Source organism: Pinus tabuliformis, chromosome 2_1 (assembly GCF_031772625.1).
Source record: "Pinus tabuliformis cultivar Carrire ecotype Pingquan chromosome 2_1, CPIR1, whole genome shotgun sequence".
Lineage (NCBI taxonomy): Eukaryota > Viridiplantae > Streptophyta > Pinopsida > Pinales > Pinaceae > Pinus > Pinus tabuliformis.
Window position 1 is genome coordinate 519006127 of NC_142299.1, and position 4850 is coordinate 519010976.

Sequence of the window (4850 nt, forward strand, 5' to 3'; positions counted from 1 at the left end):
TGGGTGTTTTTGACCTCCCGAGGACTCAAAACTTGCCCAAACTTCTTGGCCATGCACCAGCAGTCGTAATTTTCCATGGAAAATCCAAAAATATAAAATTTTTGTCATTTGGAGCTCCCTAGCGAAAGCGCGCGCCAGGTGGCGCGGAGCACAGGGAGAAAAAACCTGTTTATTGTGCACAAAATTTCAAAATGCAAAAATGTGCCCCAAATTTCTTGAAATTTGGACTGTACCTCCTCCATCACATGTCATGCTGGGCCAAAGAGGCCTTGACCAAGATTTAGAGCTGATCTTGCTCTTTTTTCCTCTTTTGTCTCTTTGATGCCTTCCTCAATTTTTCCTTCAGATTCCTTATTCGTGCCTTGGAATTCATATTTCATGCCATGTAATGATGGGCCATGCAATCACAATCACAATCCTTTGCTTTCGAGATCCAGATAATTGGGTACCATGCTCTCTGAATTGGGTATCAAATCCCTGAAAAGAGCAACCATGATTGAGGCATGTTACTAATAAATTTTGCCGCATTAGCAAGCTCTCTAGCAGCCTGTATTTCCTCTGTGTTGCCCCATCTTTACCATATGTAATATTCTCCTTAATAGTGGTTGCAGAGAGAGCAGGTTCCTGGATTACAAGTCCAAAATTTTGCCTTATCCATTAAATTGATTGATATTGACACTATCTATATGCAGTTCACCAGCTTGTGGATCATAGAATCTATCTATAAGACTTATAATTGTGGACTTCCCACTTCCACTCTCTCCAACTATAGTTGTAGTGGTACCTCTATAGCTGCAATGGTACCTTTGGCTATTTCTAGTGAGAACCCTGAAAATATGTGAACATCAGGCTGTGCTGGGTAACCTAAGTGTACATCTTTAAGCTCAATATCACCCTGAATATCCTCAAGTACCAATCCATTTGTATCATATACATCAATCTCTAGCTTTCTATAAATTGTCTCAAACATTTTGTAAGCTACAACTTGTCCAGCTCCAAAGGCATTTAACCATGGTGATGCCTCCATTCAGAACTGCAATGATGACATTAATCACACTCAGCTCCAGAATATCCTTCATGAATGATTAACCATTATCCATACCAAAGAGTCAATGCAAAGGTGGAGAACAAAATAAAATGTAAGGACCCAACGCCCAAACTAGTTGCCAACCATTGATGAGCAATAGCCTTGTAAGAAATCGCAAGGGAATTTTCATAGTCAGTCACAACATTCTTCTCCCCAATAAAAGCAGCAACCATGCCAAATGAACCAACTGCTCCACAACATTGCCGGCTTCTACATATGCTTGCTGGCCTCAGCTTGACATCTTTGATATTATCATAGCCATAACACTTATTACGACATGCTTGATGAAGATCCCCCTTTGTGCTTCAGTTCAACTCCTCCATGCTTGAATCTATACTTGTGGAATGAAGAATTTGCAATTTTGAGGAAGATTTGAAATAATTTCAGGCTTTTTAGCCCAGTGCACCGCGCCTTCCCAGTGCATCGCGCCAGTGTAAATTTACACTGGAAAATTTCTCCTAATGCGCCGCGCCTCCCCAGTGCGCCGTGCCTTTTTCCAGGCGACTTTTGGAGGACTTCCTGGTAACCAAATTGGGTGCAGGATAGCTTGTTGGAAAGGTATTTGAGTCTAATTTCTAACCCAATTATAAATTTTCAATTTGGAGTTCATTTTCCATATCAAAAATCAAATCTCCCAAGACTGGTCAAAATGTGCCAAATGAGGCTGCCTAAAGGAAGAGTGCTGTTAGAGTCAACTTTTGAATGCCTTCCTCAACTCCAAATTGAGATCATGATAGCTCATTGAAAATATCTTTGTGTCTAGTTATCATTTGACTTATAAAGCAAGTCATTTGACCAACAAATCTAGGATAAAACTTGATTTTCCCAAGGTCACTTCAGAGGTACATCAATTCTTCCGAGGCAATAGTATTTTTGACATTTCTCTAAAACCATGACACATGTGTAAAAAGTGAAGGAGGTTTTCTTCCTTGGCCTATTTTGGACACAAACCTCTCTCTATTTTCAAAAATTTATCTTTTATTGCTCAAAAACATCATTTGAGTGAAACCTATCCCGATGTGTGGAATAGGGGATTTGTCGAAATGAAGCGAAATGAAGGGGATAAGGGGCTTATAAATTCTTGAGGAAATTTTTGGAAGTAGGGAGGGATGTTAGGAAGTAGGGGAAAGTGTAACCTCTTAAATTTAGTGAGGGGAAGGGGTCCAAAAGGGCAAAACACAGGCCTAGCCTAGAAAATAGGGTTTGTAGCAAGAAACTAGGGTTTGTGTGAAAATGAGGAATTTGGGGGATCTCAGTGATGGGAAATGTTTAATAAGGTACATTAAAGATAGGGGAAGGTGTATGAACATCAGGATACAGGTGTTGCTGATGATTAGACCATCCAAGAGAAATTTCCTTCAAAATCCTAGGAGAGGGAAATGACCATAGCTAGGCGCAACTGAAGCATGAACAAGGTGTAAAATGACCCATTGGAACCTGACATGATTATGAAAACCCTCTGAATGATGGTAGACTTAGCTGAATAGTGACGTAGACCAAAATTTGTGTTAGAGTCGGTCTGGTCAATCCTTCGTCAGAGATCAAAACTCATTATGAATTTCATTTTTACGTGTCCCACTACATTCACTCAGCTGCATTCCGCTAGGGGGCATGCCATGATTTGACGGAGAAAGTCATGCTAGTCATTTCCCCTCATGTCTGGCTCCTGCTGGCTTATGTCTTTGTGTCAAACAATCAAAAAGTCCATAACAGTCAAGGTCTAGTCCTTCAACGGACAAAAGTCATTTTTGGTCATTAGGTCTAGGGATTGATCAATTTGGTCTTTAATATGTCCATTATAGCCATGCAAGCTAGAGGGATGTTCTTGCAAAGTAATGATCCGCAAAGTTTCATCATCATGATGATAGACTTAGACTATTCTTCAAAACTCTGTTTTGAAGAAAAGTCAAATAGTGTCATTCATGACAAAATGTTCAAAAAGAGTCAACAATTGATTCCTTCAGGTGCAGTCATGATTCCTGTGACTAGATGCTCTGTCATGCAATGCCTGCAAAAAGTGTCAAAAATTTCATCGTTTGAGCCAAAATTTCAGAGGAAAAGTGAAAATCAGGGTTATATTAAAATCAGTGAAAAAGTGTTGAACAGGACATTAGAAAAGTGGGTTTTTTAAAAAGTAAATTTAAAACATCACTACCAAGGCTATATATACAAGTGTTCATCAAAATCAAAAGTCATTGTGCTAATCCAAGCCTTGGAGAAACGTTGCAAAGGGTGTGAGTGTGCATCGTGAGCGTTTGAGGGAGTTGGAGGTAGTTTGAAGGCGCGTGGCGCACACAGGTAGGAGCGCGGTGCACATAGAGCCCGTCCATAGTTCAAAATTACCACTGGCACGACACACTCAGAGTGCGCGATGCACTGGGCTTTGCGCGCGGCGCATAGGGCAAAATGCCCAGAACTTTGCCAAATCGCCTCAAATTTTTTGTGGAGCTCTTCTATTTGCAAGGTAGGCTACCTAAATTCAATTGTGCACCAATTTTTATGGGTAATATGATGATTTTATGCCTGTAATAAAATGCAAAAAATTTTCATAAAGCAAACACAAAGAAGACACCAAAGAAAACCATTATGCTAGGGTTTGTGCTACAGTGATATTGCTGCCAAGGTTATTCTTCCTACCCTACCCCTGTTCCTTATTCCCCTATGCCATTTTCCCCATAATCACTACCCTAACCCTGCCAAAATCATACTCCCTTTCCCCTCTTCCTATTGCTAAATAAGTCCCAAACCCTACCTTACAAACCCTAAAACCTTACCTTGCCCAAAACACAAAACCTACCCTATCAAAATACCCCAAAACCCCCTGTATATCCCTAAACAAAATTCTCCTATACACCCCTATTCCCATTATATTATCCCCCTCCTAATACTCCCTTTTTAATTGTCCCCTTGGTGGCAGATTGTCAAAGCAAACTCCAGCTTCACTATAATCAAAGCGCAGCCTAAATTCAGTTTACAAACAACAGTCATGGCATCCGAGGTTTCATCAAAATATGAGGAGGAGACCCACAATGATACAGCTTCAGGAGAACAAGCCCCCGGGAGACATCGCTGGAGTGGCAAACATGTTAGAGATGAGCCAAACACCCTCACTGAGTTGCAGGCATGCCCTCTTGCTATGTCATGTTTCCAGCACTTAGCATGTTTTGAATTTTGTCAAAGGGTGGAAAATGTCAGAGTTCATCATGAGTTGGCCTGTCTTTTTGCACTTCTCCTACATGGAGGTTAGTCTATCTTGGCTGGGGTCACTTTCACATTGACACCCGAAGCCATATCAGTTGCAACAGACATACCAAATGTTGGAGAACAGTGGCATAAGAAGAAGAAGGTGGAGAGGCATCATTATGAGCCTTAAATTAAGTCCAATTGTTTGAGTCAGCTCACGAGAGTTTTCCCGTTCAGATTTTTGAGAGATGAGTATGCTCCGCTCATGAAACTGATCATGAAATACTTCATTTGTGAGGGGAGGTTTTCTCGCCTTTATGCCTATCACATCAGGTTGCTCATGCACCTTACCAGGGTGAGAATGATGAACCTCCCATTTTTCATCTGCGGGAACATAGAGAGGATGAAAAAATTCATGCAGCACAAGACCCCTCGACAACAGCTCAACAGTGTTTATCACTTTGCTCTTATCCGGATTTTGGTGGACCATCAGTTGGGATTGCAGGGTATTTCTTGGGAGGAATTGATCTCCCGTGACTTCTTCAATGCTCCACAGGTAGTATCAGAGGCAGAGCATGAG

The 4850-nt window shown here is 41.2% G+C and overlaps 1 pseudogene; it reads right to left on the reverse strand.

The window, feature by feature from the left end:
* Positions 1–369: 369 nt before the first annotated feature.
* Positions 370–1349, reverse strand: LOC149201227 (ABC transporter B family member 9 pseudogene; annotated as a pseudogene).
* Positions 1350–4850: the final 3501 nt, after the last annotated feature.